Consider the following 18,275-nt stretch of genomic DNA (forward strand, 5'->3'; position numbering starts at 1 on the left):
CTCCCCTTTCATGCAACGCGATACAGCAAATTGACGTGCTGCGTTGCCTTGCGTGAAATGACAAACTTAACTTCCGTCATGTGTAGTGTATCCAATATATGGGCTGCTTTTAAGTGATGGTACTTGCTTGCACTAATGATGACATGCTTACTGCATGACTACATATCACTGCATGCATAAGTTTGGAAAATAAGTAAAGTTAATTAATTTTAACTTTTACTTTTTCTCTTCATGAAAAATATGTTCCCTTTCATTCTATTAATTCTATATACATCATATGAACATCAGCCATTTTGATGCCCTATTTAAGCTTTCAGCACCACTTCCAAATGGATACTTCAGAGTAGGATAAATTGAGTCATGGGTATGGCCATTAACAAAACTCGTGGTAGAAAGGACAGCTGCATCGTTTCCTGGGTGTTCAGTTTGTTTCAGGGCAGTTAACTCTCAAGTACTCGACTACAGCGTGGAGAGGCTGCAACCCTTGGTGAAATCTCTGAGTGGTCATATGTGTGCCTGGCATCTACACATGTTGCTCATCTCGATGTGACATCAGAGGAGTATTGAAATACTCAAGGCAGTAACACCCTTCAAATGAAGGCAGGTGAAGGACCAACCCTGCGGTTCTTAACCTTTTGTCTTCTGTGGACCCTCAAGGCACCACTACAGTGAGAAAATCCTCTGTTTTAAATGCAATAAATTGAAATTTTAAATTTAATTGGAAGGTTGTAGCTTTTAAGAAGATTTTATGTATTTCTAAAAGTCAAGGTGATACGCTGACTCAGGCATACAACTGTCTTTGTTGCTCCTAGTGAAGTCTGCCTGTTTATCATCTCACACCAGTGCTTCAGGTAAGGCCGCCCATTATCAATACTAGATCCTGTAGGTTGTACCCGCTGCTCCCACGAACCGAGCTAAGGATTAAAATTAAGTTTTTAGCCTTCACATCCATATTCGTTCATCTTTACAATTTAAAATTTGCAGTTTTGCAAACTTTCTATTTATGCCACACCAATGTACTAATAATATTTATTTTTCTGAAAAGTTGTAGAGGCCCTAAAAATGCATCACAGATTGCTTCTGAGGAATTAGCATAATGCGGAACGGTCTAGTGAGCCGGTTCCACATCAGGATGCAGATGGTCACCTCGTGGTATCGGTGGCAAGAGGAAGCGGTCAACTGTGTTCTCCTCAACAATACTTGTTGAATTTAAGAAAGATGATGGAGGGTGAAGTTGTACATCAAAAGACAGAGGCCATGATTCACATAGGAAAACTTACAGTTGTGTGTAATTTTACAAATTCTTTGCTGCTCACCAAGGGACTTACAAGTAGTACCTTTAGGAGAGTGGAGTCTCCTCACATAAAAAAGAAAGTTCTTTTCATGAGCGCAGACTCCTACTCCTAAAGATGCTACTCCCTTTGTGGATAGCAAACAATCGTAAACTTACACCAAGTTTAAGTTTATCTTTGTGAATCAGGCCCTTCGTTTTCTCAGCAGCGGGTGGAATCTGCCATCGAGTGTTGTGAGATAAAGCTCAAAAAAGGGAAGTTAAAGAGACAGAGTTTTCTATTTTAAGCTACAGGGAGAGTGTAAAGAACTACAGACCTCTTGCTGGTTTCCTGCAGCAATCCGCCATTGCTTCCCTCAGGCTGGGAGCTCCTCTTGCACAGAACCATCGGCAAGTCCTCTGTAACCAAGGCCTGCAGGAGGTAAGTGCATCCATAGTCTACATTTAATTGGTAATATTTGTCCTAACCCAGAGCTGAAATGAACAGGATGCCAGCCCTTCTGCTGCTGCCAGAGAGTCTCTGCCCACGATCCGCACAGTTTCAGTGCCCTCTGTGTGCAGCGCATCAGCATGGTTTCTACTGTGGAGTGACAAGTATCTTTCTGTATTATGAGCACAATAGGATATTGTCGAATGAAAACAAGTGTCTGTTACAAACTTCACGTTACATATAATTGTAACTGCTAGATGTTACTATGGTGAGACACTAGTATTCTTATTACCAGCGTGAAGTATGAATGGCTCGGTAGGGGTGCTGGGAGTTGAGCCACCAAACTGCAGATCTCAGAAAGAAAGCTAAGATTGATGTTCCTGGGCTTCTTTTGAGGTTGCTACCTAAAAACAGCTTTAGTTATCTGTTGTCAAAGACCTAATGAACCCCATTCTCAAGAGGCATTCTGAAGCTCTTGTGGTGCTCCAGAAGTACTACTTCATGTACCACACAATGCAAGTCACAAACCTATGGTCTTGGCCTCTTCTATCTTTTCCTTATGGAGAGCGCCCCCCTGGTGGTGGACGTCTTCAAACGCACAAATATACATTTTGGTTGTCAGTGTGATAGAGATGGAAGAAAGTTGTGGGAAAATGGGCAATAATAATTTCAAAATTGGTGATGTTATTGTGTATTTGAATGAAGTGTTTAGAGAGGGACATGCTAATACAAAACACACATTCACACAAACAAACACACAAACGTGTTACCATCCTTGTGGGGACTATGTGTGGATACCTGCTCTGTGGGTATTAACCTTTCCCACTGCTCTTAAAATCTAATAATTAAAGAAAAATCTGAAGGAATTCAGGATCTCGCTTCAAATATGCAAAAAATGTGTTTATTTGATCACATGTACAGAACCATCCTTATGGGGACTTGAACAGGTGATGCTAACCTTGTGAAGATTTGCTCTAAACTTGTCATTTGTGATTGAATACATCAACCAATGGTTAAATGATATTTTTCAATTGCATATCTAAATTACATAATAGTATAGTGATATATGACTCGTTCCTTGTAACTTAGGAGCACACAGAAATGTATTTTGATGATAATACATTTCCGCAGCAGAAAACTATAGCATACCATGTCCATGGAAAGGGATTCCCAGATAGTCAGCCTATTGCTGAGTGCTCACAACCATTAATGAATAAGGAAACAACACATAGTTGAATAATTTAGAGGCCAAAGATCCTGCAATGTGGTCAGCTGGGAAAAGCCAAGTTTAAATTAACTGGCTCTTTTTCATCTACTTCAACACTAGGAATCATCTTCGTCACATGGCTATACAAAAGTATTGCCCAAAGATATGTCATGTGATTATTTAAATGTTCTATGGCTGACAGAGGATGTGTGATGATAGTCATTTTCGAGTCCCCACAGAAATGGTGTGTGATTATAGTCATATTCAAATGCCTCAAAAGATAGTATCTGATCATAGCCATGCCTAGGTCACCACAGATAAAGTGTTTGGTCATATTCACGTTCAGGTCCCCCAGGGATAGTGTTCAATGATTGGCATGCTGCAGTCCATGCTGAAATAGTGTGTTACTACAGTAACGAGCAGGTCCTCACAGAGATGGTGTGTGATTATAGTAATTTTCAAGTCCCCACAAATATGGTGTGTTATAACAGTCATGTTCAAACCCCCCAAAAGATAGTGTCAGATTATAGCCATGCCCAGGGCACCACAGATAAAGTGTTTGGTTATAGTCATGTTCATGTCCCCGTAAGGGATAGTGTTCAATGGTTGTCAAGCTGCAGCCCATGCAGAAATAGTGTGCTACTTCAGTAACAACCATGTCCTCACAGAGATGGTGTGTGATTATAGTCATTTTCAAGTCCTCTCAGAAATGTTGTGTGATTATAGTCTTGTTCAAATCCCCCAAAATATATTATCTGATTATAGCCATGCCCAGGTCCTCATAGATTTCTTGCTTAGTTATATTCATGTTCAAGTCCTCATAGAGATTGTATATGATGATATTCATGCAGAAATATTGTGTTACAATAATGCCCAGATTCCTACAAATAAAGAGTTTAATTATAGTCACTTTGAAGTCCCCATAGAGGTAATGTGTTATTATGTTCATGTTTAAGTCCCCGCTGAGATAGTCTGTGATTATAGTTATGTTCACTTCCACTCAAGTATAGTGTGTGATTACAATCATGTTCAAGCCCTCACATAAAGTGTTACACATAACACATAAAGGGGGTGATTCTGAGACTGGCGGGCGGCGGAGGCCGCCCGCCAGTCTACCCCCGACAAAATACCGCTCCGCGGTCGCAAGACCGCGGAGGGTATTTCGAGATTTGCCCTGGGCAGGCGGGCGGCCGCCAAAAGGCCGCCTGCCAGCCCAGGGCAAATCTACCTTCCCACGAGGACGCCGGCTCCGAATGGAGCCGGCGTAGTGGGAAGGTGCGACGGGTGCTGTTGCACCCGTCGCGTATTTCAGTGTCTGCTTTGCAGACACTGAAATACTTTGTGGGGCCCTCTTACGGGGGCCCCTGCAGTGCCCATGCCAATGGCATGGGCACTGCAGGGGCCCCCAGGGGCCCCGCGGCACCCCCTACCGCCATCCTGTTCCTGGCGGGAGACCCGCCAGGAACAGGATGGCGGTAGGGGGTGTCAGAATCGTGAGACCGCCGACTTTCCGTTTCTGACCGCGGCTGAACCGCCGCGGTCAGAATGCTCGACGGGGCACCGCCAGCCTGTTGGCGGTGCTCCCGTGGTCGGTGACCCTGGCGGTCACCGGCCGCCAGGGTCAGAATGACCCCCAAAGTGTTGTAATAGTCATGTTCAAGTTCCCAGAGAGATGGCGTATTATAATAGCCATGCTCAGGTACCCACAGAAATAGCAGGTGATCATATTAATGCCCAGGTGTCTGCACAGAATGCTTGATTATAATCATGTTCGAACCTGGTGAGACATTATGCAATAATAGTTAAACCCAGGTCAGCAGGAACATAATGTGTGATAGTAGGGTTGCCCCATCCCCATAGAGAGAGTGATTATATATCTGCAGAGAAAGTGTGTTGACTGTGAAGTTCAAAGACAGTCTTTATGATACACATATTTATTCCCCTGTAGCAGTAGTGTGTGATGATGGTCCTGTTCAATTCCCCACAAAGTTAATATGAACTTATATTAATGCTCATGTCCCCTCCGAAATTGTTTGTGATTATAGACATGCCCAGGTCACCACAGTGAAAGTGTGTGATGACAGACATTTTCAAATCCCTCAAAGAGAGTGTGTGATTGATTATATTGATGTCAGGGTCCCCACATACATAGGGGGTCATTCCAACCCTGGCGGTCGGTGATAAAGCGGCGGCCAACCCGCCAACAGGCTGGCGGTCCACAAAATGGAATTCCGACCCTGGCGGGAACCACCAACAGAGCCCACCACTTTAACACTCCGACCGCCACGGCGGAACAAACAAACAGCGCGGCGGTCACCGCCAACAGACAGGCGGCAGACAATGTACCGCCCACACTATCACGACCCACCAATTCGCCACCTTTTCCGGGGCGGTTGCCCCGCCGATAAAAGCACAGCGGAAACAGACTTTTCGAACGGAAAACGCTCACCTCTACACACTCCACGAGGAATCTGGACAGCATGGAACTGGAACTACACATCCTCCCAGCCATTGTCTTCCTGCTCCTCTACCAGGAGCACGAACGCCGGCGCAGATGACAACGGTGAGTACTGCACCTACGACACAGGGGAGGGGGAGGCAAAAAATGACGGCGACACACATACGCCACACACCCACACCCACCCTCACCCACCACAACACACACATCAATGTAGAGCAACAACTCAGAGTGACACCCCCCAAACCCCCCGGAAGAATGCAAAGACAAAATAAAATGATAATTAAAATTGAAGTATATTATAGCAAATTTTAAGTTAAGTGAAATATGAAATATATTAATAAAATATATTACATCATGAACAATATATACAAAGGTCAAAAGTCCGGCCCATATTGACTATCAGCCATTGTCCGTGGGCCAATGGGCCTAAACACATGGGCAAAGCCCACACACGAGACCCGATTCCATTGGAGAGAACACTGCAGGGGCATCAGATAGTAAATCTACAGGCACCTCAGGGGGAAGGGAAGGGGGGGCACCTCAGCCAGTTGAGTCCACGATGCCAGATCCACGAGGGGCCTCCATGCCCACTGTACCATCCTGGGGAGTGCAAAGCCACAGTCTCTCAAGTCCCTACAGTGGGTGGATTGCCCACTGTTCCATCCTGGGGAGTGCAAAGCCACAGTCTCACAAGTCTCTACACTGGGTGGATTGCCCACTGTTCCATCCTGGGGAGTGCAAAGCCACAGTCTCACAAGTCTCTACAGTGGGTGGATTCCCACTGTTCCATCCTGGGGAGTGCAAAGCCACAGTCTCACAAGTCTCTACAGTGGGTGGATTGCCCACTGTTCCATCCTGGGGAGTGCAAAGCCACAGTCCATCAAGTGGATTACAGACTCCCCTGGTTCTGGAGGAGGCATGTTGCCCAGAGTGCTACGTGAATCCCTGCCCGACACAGATCCGGCCCTGCCAATGGGCCATCAGTGCTTGACAGGAAGGGCCCAGCGGAGCTTGAGATGAAGGGCCCAGAGGAGCGGTGCTTGACAGGAAGGGCCCAGCGGAGCAGTTCAGAGACGGCGGTGCCCAGCGGAGCGGTGCTTGAGATGAAGGGCCCAGCGGAGCGGTGCTTGACAGGAAGGGCCCAGCGGAGCGGTGCTTGAGATGAAGGGCCCAGCGGAGCGGTGCTTGACAGGAAGGGCCCAGCGGAGCAGTTCAGAGACGGCGGTGCCCAGCGGAGCGGTGCTTGAGATGAAGGGCCCAGCGGAGCGGTGCTTGAGATGAAGGGCCCAGCGGAGCGGTGCTTGACAGGAAGGACCCAGCAGAGCGGTGCTTGACAGGAAGGGCCCAGCGGAGCAGTTCAGAGACGGCGGTGCCCAGCGGAGCGGTGCTTGACAGGAAGGGCCCAGCGGAGCGGTGCTTGACAGGAAGGGCCCAGCGGAGCGGTGCTTGAGATGAAGGGCCCAGCGGAGCGGTGCTTGACAGGAAGGGCCCAGCGGAGCGGTGCTTAACAGGAAGGGCCCAGCGGAGCGGTGCTTGTCTTGAAGGGCCCTGTTCAGCGGTGCTTGTCTTGAAGGGCCCTGTTCAGCGGTGCTTGTCACGGCGGGGCCCTGTTCAGCGGTGCTTGTCACGGCGGGGCCCTGTTCAGCGGTGCTTGTCTTGAAGGGACCTGTTCAGCGGTGCTTGTCACGGCGGGGCCCTGTTCAGCGGTGCTTGTCACGACGGGGCCCTGTTCAGCGGTGCTTGTCACGGCGGGGCCCTGTTCAGCGGTGCTTGTCTTGAAGGGCCCTGTTAAGCGGTGCTTGTCACGGCAGGGCCCTGTTCAGCGGTGCTTGTCACGGCGGGGCCCTGTTCAGCGGTGCTTGTCTTGAAGGGCCCTGTTCAGTGGGGCTTGTCACGGCGGGGCCCTGTTCAGCGGTGCTTGTCTTGAAGGGCCCTGTTCAGCGGTGCTTGTCACGGCGGGCCCTGTTCAGCGGTGCTTGTCGCGGCAGGCCCTGTTCAGCGGTGCTTGTCTTGAAGGGCCCTGTTCAGCAGTGCTTGTCACGGCGGGCCCTGTTCAGCGGTGCTTGTCTTGAAGGGCCCTGTTCAGCGGTGCTTGTCACGGCGGGGCCCTGTTCAGCGGTGCTTGTCACGGCGGGGCCCTGTTCAGCGGTGCTTGTCTTGAAGGGCCCTGTTCAGCGCTGCTTGTCACGGCGGGGCCCTGTTCAGCGGTGCTTGTCTTGAAGGTCCCTGTTCAGCGGTACTTGTCACGGCGAGGCCCTGTTCAGCGGTGCTTGTCACGGCAGGGCCCTGTTCAGCGGTGCTTGTCATGGCAGGGCCCTGTTCAGCGGTGCTTGACATGTGTTCCCAGGGAACACGATCAGGCCAATATTTACCGCTCAGTCGCCATCTGACCTTTCACTTGCGGGGCCCTCCTGTGCTGGAGTCCTGGGCCCGTGGGTGTCCTCCCTCACACCCGATATGTGTCTGGTGGGGCCCTCCTGGCAGCTCGCCTGCTGCCGGACTTGTCCGCCCTGCTGCCCTTGCCCTCCTTCGCCGATTCGCTGGGGCCCTTGCCTCCCTTTGTGGATGTGCCAGGTGACGGTGCCAAGGTAGTGTCTTTGGGGGCTGCCTTATCTGGCCTCTCGCGCCGGCCCTTCCCTTTTTTAGTTTTTTTCCCAGGGGGTGGGCTGGCTGTCCCCTTGCTGCTGGCCGATGTTGCTGCCCTAGAAGCTGATGGACTCCAATAGCCCTGCACTATGGTCCTTGTAGGTGCAGGGCTTGTGGTGGCTGAGGTGCTCTTTGGACTCTTACGAGATGGAGGGGGTGGGTCAGGTGATGCAAAGAGGTTAATTTTGGAGAGGAAAAACTTTTTAGGAGCAGTGGGAAGGGTAGGTGCAGTGGGTATGAGAGTGGAGGAAGAGGATGTGGTTGTAGGAGAGTCAAGTGTGCTGTGTTTGGGTGCAGGTGCTTGTGACGGAGGCTGTCGTGAGGTGGATGGCTGTAGGGTGGGTGTCTGCCTGTGTTTGTGTGGTTTGGAAGAGGGGGTGACAGACACACTGGGCGAGGACACAGGGGACGTGTAAATGGCAGTGGGGGTGGTGTCTGCACGTGTGCGGAGTGTTCTGGTGGGTGTGCTGGTGATGGATGTACTGGCTGATGGTGGTGTGCATGCAGGTGTGAGTGGAGATGTCACAGGGAGGGAGGAGGGAGACGACGAGCAGGGGGACACAGAGGAGGCAGTGGCTGTTGGCATGTCTGCATGTGGATGTTGCATGTGTGAATGCTTGTGTGATCTGTGGTGCTTATGTCTGGATGAGCTTGCCTTGGGTGTTTAGGTGTGTGCAGGCTGGTCTGATGGTGTGTCTGGGATAGGCAGAGGAACAGGGGAGTGGGACTGGGTGGAGGGAGTTGGAGGAGGGAGGCTGGAGACAGGGACAATGGCTGCCGTCAGTGCTGAGGAAAGAGCGTTGAACGATCGCTGATGGGCAGCCTGACCCGAATGAATGCCCTCCAGGTATGCATTGCTCCGGTGCACCTCCCTTTCTACACCCTGGATGGCATTCAAAAGGATAGAGTGCCCAACAATGAGCGTCTGGAGGAGGTCAATGATCTCCTCACTGAGGGCAGCAGGGGTAACTGAGGCAGGGCCTGAGGTGCCTGGGGCAAAGGAGATGCCCGCCTTCCTGGCTGAGCTGGCACGGGGCAAACGCTGAGGGGCTGCTGGGAGGGCGGAGCTGGTGCGTTGGGTGGCGGCTGTACCTGTTGTATCGGGGGGCACGGATGTTGCCGCCACCACAAGGGAGCTCCCTTCCGAGGACGTGTCTGTGTCGCTGATGTCTCCACGGGTCCCCGTTGTGGAGCTCCCCTCGCCCTCCGTCTCACTGGTGAACTCGGAGTCGGTTGCATGGCCCTCCGGGGCCATGTGAGATGCAGCTCCCTCGTGCTCCGATGCCACTTCTCCTCCGCCTGATGATGCTAATGCACACATGAACAGGAAGACCACAACAAAAGGGGGGGGAGAAACAAAGACATGTTGAGTGCATGCATTGGCGACACCGTTGGCGGAGAGGACAGACACAGAAGCCCCCTGCACTACGCCGCGCACTCGGTGTACACTACTCAATTATTGTGACTTGGCCTACAAGCCTATGGACGACAAATGCACACATAGGTGACCCAGGGCCATGGATAGCTGTACTTAGCATCCTACAGAGGTGGGGGGTGGGGTCACAGGGCCATGGATAGCTGTACTTAGCACCCTACAGAGGTGGGAGGCGGGGGCACAGGGCCATGCCTTACGGAGGGGCCTAGCCTACAGAAATCGCCCTGGCCTAGAGATACCCACAGCCCTCCTCCCCCACCCAGATACCTCCACTGTGCACTAATATAGCAGAATGTGCTGGTACTCACCCCCTTGTGTCTGCTGTGATGTCCTCACGCGCCCATCCAAATCGGGGTAGGCCACCGCCAGGATCCGGGACATCAGGGGGGTCAATTGTCGACTGGCACCCCTCCTAGGTTGGGAGGCCATCCCCAGCAGTGCCTCCGCGGTCTTTCTGCTCCCGCGGCGGATGTCCTCCCACCTCTTTCGGCAGTGGGTGCCCCGTCTGTTGTGGACCCCCAGGGTCCGGACGTCCTTGGCGATGGCACGCCAAATGTCGATCTTCTGATGGCCGCTGACCTATGTGACATGTACAGGGTGGGAAAATAAATATCATCACTTTTCTGCAGTGCTTGTCATGCTGTCGATGTGAGTGGCCCCCCCTCCCCACCCTTGCCATATGGCTCATGCTCTCATCTGTCGTTTGATGCATGCCTCAATTGCTCCCCTCCCCACCATCTTTCATCCACCCCACTCAACCCAGGCATTGGCCACAAAGCATGCTCCCAGTGGACTTACCTGTTGGTCTGGAGGACCGTAGAGTAGCGCATACTGGGGGAGGACCCCATCCACTAGTTTGTCCAATTCTTCAGAAGTGAAGGCAGGGGCCCTTTCCCCAGTCGCAGCAGCCATTTTCTCTTCCAGACCGAGGTCACAGCAGCAATTGCAGTATAGGTCCTCTCCTCTGGATGATCAGGTATCGAGTGATTAAGCAGATAGAAAATGGCGGTCATGCCCCAGGAGGAGCGTACCGCCGCGGTGCGTACCGCGACCGCCGGCACACATCGTCATTGGCTCCTGAAACCCATAGGGTTCAATGTTAACCAATGCGGCTTTGCGCCACGGTCTTCGACCGCCTACCGTCATGGTGTGCCACGCCAGCGCATTGACCTCACATCCCATTGTCACACTTCACAGGTCAGGCAGCCGCCATTTCAAGGGCCCACATGGCTTAAATTCTACTGCGTCACACAGGCCTAGGCCTTGCATTGCCACTCATACAAGCCATTCAATGCATATAGAATCGTGTACTGTGCAAGCTGTGGGAACGTACCTGTGGGTTGCTTGACTCTGTGCTCCATGTTGTCCTTCCTAGGCACCGTCCGCTGGGACTTGCGAGGAGATGGAGGAATCCTCCCGTGTACAGACCGCTGGTGGACCTGTCGACAATGGAAGAAAGACATGTCATACTGACATACAGACTTGACTGTGCCACTATACAGGAACTGTGTGCCCAGCTGGAGCCAGACCTGATGTCACCCATCCGCCAACCCACAGGGATTCCCCCTCTAGTGCAGGTTCTATCAGTGCTCCATTTTTTGGCAAGTGGGTCATTTCAATCTACAGTGGCCATTTCATCAGGGATGTCCCAGCCTATGTTTTCAAAGGTGTTGTCCAGAGTGTTGTCTGCCCTGATGAAATACATGCGGAGCTACATTGTTTTCCCTGAGGTGGGCGATTTGGCTACAGTGAAGGGTGATTTCTATGCCCTTGGACATATTCTCAACATCATTGGTGCCATTGATGGGACCCATGTGGCTTTGGTACCCCCCAGAGAAAGTGAACAGGTGTACAGGAACCGAAAAAATTATCATTCGATGAATGTCCAGGTGGTCTGTTTGGCTGACCAGTACATCTCCCATGTAAATGCCAAGTTCCCTGGGTCAGTGCATGACGCGTACATCATGCGAAATAGCAGCATCCCTTATGTAATGGAACAGCTACAGAGACACCGTGTGTGGCTAATAGGTGACTCTGGTTGCCCCAACCTGTCCTGCCTACTGACCCCAGTAAGGAATCCCAGGACAAGGGCAGAGGAACTGTACAATGAGGCCCATGGACGTACTAGGAGGGTGATCGAGCGGACCTTCGGCCTCCTGAAGGCCAGGTTTAGGTGCCTGCATATGACAGGTGGATCCCTAATGTACTCACCGAAGAAGGTGTGTCATATCATCGCGGCCTGCTGTATGCTTCACAACCTGGCTTTGCGACGCCAGGTGCCTTTCCTGCAGGAGGATGGTCCAGATGGTGGTATTGTGGCAGCGGTGGAACCTGTGGAGAGTGAAGAGGAGGAAGACGACGGGGACGACACAGACAACAGGGACAGAGTGATACTACAGTATTTTCAATAACACACAGGTAAGATTTAACACCGGCATTTTACAATTACTTACAGTCTCCTGCCTCTCTACTGTCTGGCCTATTCCCCCAATGTATGTTAACTGAGTTGTGACTTTCCCTTCAAATTTCAGAGATGTGGCCCCCACTGCGTGACCTCTACTTTGTTTACCCATGGACTACAGCTGTGTGACAGAGGTATGTTCTCATCACTGTGTAACTGGACATTTTGGCAGCGTTATGTTTAATACTTTTGTTCACAATAAAGGCAGACTCAAGATTGTTTTTGTGCAATAAGTGTTTTTATTAAAGTGCTGAATTTAGGGACATTGATGAAAAATCGGTAATGGGTGATGGTGGAGGAATGTCCATGGCAGAGTCCAGCTTTTCAGTCTCACAGGTGCATTGTCCATATGCCTGTTGAAGGTGGAGCTGGGGCAGTTTCAGGTTGGACAGGGTGACAATGTGGGACAGTGGGATGACATTAGGGGGTATCCTTTGCTGGCGGCTGTCTTGGCATCCTACTCTGTCTTTTTCCGAGATCTCAGGCCCCGCTTGCGGGGTGGTTCTTCTTCTGCAGGGGGTGGGGTTCTGGTGGCCTGTTGTTGTGTGGGGGCCTCCTGTCCACTAGAACCAGCGGAGGTGGTAGCCTGTTCTTGGTCCATGCTAGTGACAGGGGCCCTTTGTGGTGCAACATGGTCCCGCAATGTGGTGACAATCTGGTTGAGTGCCCCGACGATGGTGCCCATTGCGGAACTGATGTTTCAAAGTTCTTCCCTGAACCCCATGTACTGTTGCCATTGTCTCCTGGGAGTGGTGGTATGCTCCCATGATGGAGGAGAGGGCCTCGTGGAGAGTGGGTTCCCTGGGCCTGTCCCCCCCGTCGCACAGCAGCCCTCCCAGTTCCCCTGTTTCCCTGTGCCTCTGTCTCCTGGACAGTGTGCCCACTACCACTGCCCCCAGGTCCCTGTTGTTGTTGGGGTGGTGGGTTAACCTGGGTGCCCTGTAGTGGTGGACACACCGCTGATTGACGTGTCCTGGAGACAGAGGCATGGGCCCGCTGGGTTGGAGCTGTGCTGGTGTTCCTAGAGGGGGTTAGGTCTGCTGTGGCCTGTGGCTGTGTGAGGGGAACCGACTGTCCCGAGGTCCTCGATGGGCCGGGCTGGTCATCTGGGTCCATGGAGACAGAGCTGCTGTCATCACTGGTGGCCTCTTCTGGGGGTGGGATGGACATTTCTAGACCTTCCTCGGCGATGTGGTGGCGTTCGGGTCCTGCAGGGGTATAGAGGTATGGTTATTGCTGTGTGTGTGCCATTTCGTGCAATGGGTGGGTGCCCGTGTACCCCAGGGCTGGCATTCCTGTGTGGGGGCTTTTGTGAGGATGGCTTGTGGGGGAGATGTGTATGTGCAGTGGGCATGCTTTGGTGATGGGTGTCCATGCTTTGTGGACGCATGCAGGGCTAGGTGTTGGGATGGGTGGGTTGTGATGGTGAGACATTTGCAGGGAGCAGGTGGGGGTGAGGGTGGGGGTTTGATTTGGGATGCAGGTGGGGTGGGGGGGGATGAAGTAGTTAAGATTTGACTTACCAGAGTCCATTCCTCCAGCTACTCCTGCGAGGCCATCAGGATGCAGAATGTGCAAGACTTACTCCTCCCATGCTGTAAATTCTGGGGGTGTAGGTGGGGGTCCGCCGCCAGTCTTCTGCACCGGGATGTTGTGCCTTGATACCATGGAACGCACCTTCCCCCGTAGGTCGTTCCACTGCTTCCTTATGTCATCCCGATTTCGTGGATGCTGTCCCACAGCGTTGACCCTGTCCACTATTCGTTGCCATAGCTCCATCTTCCTGGCAATGCTGGTGTGCTGCACCTTTGTCCTGAAGAGCTGGGGCTCTACCCGAACTATTTCCTCCACCATGACCCGGAGTTCGGAGTCTGAAAACCGGGGATGTCTTTGGGGTGCCATGGGGTGGTGTGGATGAGGTGTGGGGTGGTGTATGTGTTGTAGAGTGTGGTTAGTGTGGTGATGTGTGGTGTTTTGTGCGTGGATATTGTGTGGGTGATGGTGTGGTTTGCCTCTGTGTGATGGTGTTCTCTATTCTGTGCTGTATGTCTCTGGCTTTCTGTCGGATTTTTTGGTCGTGAGGGTTTGTGGGTGATGTGGGTGTGTGTTTTATATTTAATTGGGTGTGTGGGAGTGTTGTTTGTATGTGTATCAGGTGTGTGTATTTGGAATTGTCCAATGTGGTTGTGTTTTGTAAGAGTGTGTGTATTTTGACCGCGGCGGTGTGTACCGCCAATGGAATACCGCGGTTAAAAGACCGCTGCGTGGATTCGTGGGTCGTAATGGCATGGGCGTATTTCTGTTGGCGTGACGGTGGAGGTTTGGTCATCGCCAGTTTCCCGCTGACCTTTGGTGTGGCGGACTTTTGTGGATGTCGGGTTTTTGGCGGTTTGCCAGTTGCGGGTCAGAATGACCGTGGCGGTTTACCACGGCCACGGCAGTGTTATGGCGGTCTTCTGACCGGCGGTAAGCGCCTTTTACCGCCGAGGTCAGAATGACCCCCATAGTGTGTAATAATATGGATGTCTGGGTCTCTACAGAGGTGGTGTGGGATTATAGACATGGGCAGGTCCCCACAAAGATAGTGTGTGAGTATAGTCCTATTCAAATCTCCACAGTGATGTGTGCAATTACAGTTATGTTGAAGACCCAAAATAGATAGTGTTCATCTGGTGGCTTAGTAAACTGATGTATCCACTTAAGCAGTGCATGGATATATCCACTTGAAGGCTCTGTGTTTGACCTCCCACTCACATGTTTGATTTATGGTGCTTCTTCTCAGCAGTTAATCCTCCCAAGATTGATAAAATAAGCACCATTGACGTGGTTAACAATAAACCTCTGTTATTCAGCACCAAGATACCCCCAGGACTGAATGTGCACTATATATATATATATGAGATGCTGTGATAATAGTGCACTATATATGTATATATATATATATGAGATGCTGTGATAATAGTGGTATTCAAGGCGCTACTGGAGCTAGACTGGAATTATCCCATTGATCTATTAAACTCACTTCAAATGGAGCATTTACTGATTTAAACTATGGTCATCCAAGAAAGTCCACACTTCCATCACAATCTAAACTCTGTAGAAACCAACTCGATAGCCACACTACATTAACTATAACTTGTGCTTATCCATGCACTGCTTATACTGTTTTATATTATCTCACCTAGATCATGTACTATAATAATTTTTATGACATCGCAAATCACATTTTTTGTGAGAACAGCGTGTATGGTAGAGTGTCGAGATATAGTTAATGTAGTGTGGCTACCAAGTTGAATATACTGTGTCTGAAGTTGCACAAGTTATACAAATTTGAAGGTGGTGCATATATATAAATTAAAGTTTTATGATTTGTAATTTACATTTGTCTGTACTTTAACTTGTGTTTGTAGCTAAAGAATAGATACAGTTATATTAATTTAAAAGTAGTGTGTGAATCATAAATTTACCATATAACTATAACTTAAGAATTTCTAATGTTTGTGTATTTTAAGTTTGATATGGAAAGAAAAAATGCAGTTTTCCTATCTATAACAAAGTTTTAACCTTTGTTTTTTCATTGAATTTCAATAGTTTTTATTTTTAATATTTATTTTTTTAAATTGTAGAGTTTACTGTGGTTGAGTGGAGTGTTAATGATTGGAATGTGGTACCGTAGACTGGAGTTGAGTGTCTTAAAGTGTACTGTCATAGAGTATAGTGTTGTAGAGTGGCATAGAGTGGAGTGAAGAAGAGTGCAATGTGGTACAATAGAGTGGCATACTGTTATGTTATTTTATGTTTTATTGATTTGTATAGCGCACCTGAGGAGGTATCCAGATGCTTGTGGAATAGTGTACAGTGGAGTGACTTACAGTGGACTGTTGTAGAGTGAAGTGGCGTAGAGTATAATAGCATTGAGTGGAGTGTTGTAGAGTGGAGTGGCATACAGTACAATAGTGTACAGTGGAATGGTGAAGTGTAGAGTGGTGTAGTGTGGTAGAGTGTTATAGTGTACAGTGATGTTGTGTAGAATGCAGTGGGGTAGAGTGGAGCAACCTACAGTAGTGAGATATAGTGTAGTGGCATACAGTACAATAGAATAGAGTGGACTTTTATAGAGTGGAGTGGTGGTGTAGGGTAGAATAGCTTATAGTGGAGTATTGTAAAGTGCAGTGTTGTAGAGTGGAGTGGCATAGAGTGGAAAAGCATAGATTGTAGTGGTGAGAGTGGAGTTGCGTACAGTGAAATAGAATAGAGTGGAATAGCATAGAGGGGACTAGTGTAGAGTGCAGTGGCATAGCCCAGAGTGGCATAGAGTGGAGTATTCTAGACTGAAGGGACCTAGAGTGGAGTTGTGTAGAGTAGAGTAGGGTAGAGTGGTGTAGAGTACAGTTCGGTACAGTGGAGTGGCATAGAGTGGAATACCATATATTACAGTAGCGTACAGTAGAGTCACATACAGTGTAGTGGCATATTATGGAATAGCATGGAGTAGAGTGCCGTACAGTGGAACAGTATAAAGTGGCTTGGCATACAGTGTAGTGGTGTATAGTGCAGTGGCATACAGTGGGGTGTGTTAAGAGTGGACTGGCATAGAGTGGAATAGCATAGAGTGCAGTGGCGTTCAGTGTAGTAGTATAGAGTGGAGTGACATAAAGTACGTTGCTTTAGAGTTGACTGGCTTAGAGTGAAGTGAGGTACAGTGTAGTGGCATACAGTGGAATAGCGTAGAGTGTAGTGGAATATAGTGGAGTGGCATACACTGGAGGTGCATACAGTTGAATAGCCTACACTGCAGTGGGGTAGATCGGAGTGGTGTAGAGTAGAGAGGCATAGAGTGTAATAGTGTGGAGCAGAGTGGTGTACAGCAGAGTAGGGCACAGCAGAGTGGCATAGAGTGCAGTGAGGTAAAGTTTAGCGTAGACTGGAGTGTACTAGAGAACAGTGACATACAGTGTAGCAGCATAGAGTGGAATGTTGTGCAGTGGAATACTGTACAGCAGAGTGCTATAGAGTGTAGTTGGGTAGACAGGAGTAGCATGCAGTATAATAGTGTACTACTGGAGTGTTCTAGAATGGCACACAGTGGAATAGCATAGAGTGAAGTAGCATAGAGTGGAGTGGAGTAGAGTGGGATGACATACAGTGGAGTAGTATGCAGTGGGGTGAAGTAGACTGAAAAACCATTGTGTTACTGGCATACAGTTTAGTGACAGAGTGGAGTGGCATTTAGTTGTATAGCATACAGTATAGTGGTGTAGAATGGAGTGTTGTAAAGTGGGGTAGGGTATAGTAAGACAGAGTGGATTGAAATATAGTGGAGTGGCATATAGTGGAGTGGTGAACAATGGGGTGATATGCAGTGAAACAGCATACAGTGCAGTGTTGTAGAGTGAAGTGGTGCTTAGTGGAGTGCTGTACAGTGCAGTGATATAGACTGACGTGGTATAGAGTGGAATGGTGTAGACTGGAGTGGCATAGAGGGGAGTGGAATAGAGTGGAGCGACGTGTACTGCAGTGGTGTACAGTAAAATGGCATAGAGTGGAATAGCATACATTAGAGTGGTGTAGAGCAGAGGGATATACAGGGAGTGCAGAATTATTAGGCAAGTTGTATTTTTGAGGATTAATTTTATTATTGAACAACAACCATGTTCTCAATGAACCCAAAAAACTCATTAATATCAAAGCTGAATATTTTTGGAAGTAGTTTTTAGTTTGTTTTTAGTTTTAGCTATGTTAGGGGGATATCTGTGTGTGCAGGTGACTATTACTGTGCATAATTATTAGGCAACTTAACAAAAAAAAATATATACCCATTTCAATTATTTATTATTACCAGTGAAACCAATATAACATCTCAACATTCACAAATATACATTTCTGACATTCAAAAACAAAACAAAAACAAATCAGTGACCAATATAGCCACCTTTCTTTGCAAGGACACTCAAAAGCCTGCCATCCATGGATTCTGTCAGTGTTTTGATCTGTTCACCATCAACATTGCGTGCAGCAGCAACCACAGCCTCCCAGACACTGTTCAGAGAGGTGTACTGTTTTCCCTCCTTGTAAATCTCACATTTGATGATGGACCACAGGTCCTCAATGGGGTTCAGATCAGGTGAACAAGGAGGCCATGTCATTAGATTTCCTTCTTTTATACCCTTTCTTGCCAGCCACGCTGTGGAGTACTTGGACGCGTGTGATGGAGCATTGTCCTGCATGAAAATCATGTTTTTCTTGAAGGATGCAGACTTCTTCCTGTACCACTGCTTGAAGAAGGTGTCTTCCAGGAACTGGCAGTAGGACTGGGAGTTGAGCTTGACTCCATCCTCAACCCG

General features: G+C 49.3%; 1 protein-coding gene across 1 annotated transcript in view; it reads left to right on the plus strand.

Annotated features, from left to right (window-relative positions):
• Positions 1 to 1,604: 1,604 nt before the first annotated feature.
• Positions 1,605 to 18,275, plus strand: part of LOC138246551 (sialic acid-binding Ig-like lectin 13) — a 286,183-nt gene continuing 269,512 nt past the window's right edge. Inside the window, exon 1 of the mRNA XM_069201221.1 lies at positions 1,605 to 1,712. The gene's annotated coding sequence lies outside the window, so the exon portion shown is untranslated. The remainder of the gene's footprint in view (positions 1,713 to 18,275) is intronic.

This window comes from Pleurodeles waltl, chromosome 7 (assembly GCF_031143425.1).
Source record: "Pleurodeles waltl isolate 20211129_DDA chromosome 7, aPleWal1.hap1.20221129, whole genome shotgun sequence".
NCBI classification, from domain to species: domain Eukaryota; kingdom Metazoa; phylum Chordata; class Amphibia; order Caudata; family Salamandridae; genus Pleurodeles; species Pleurodeles waltl.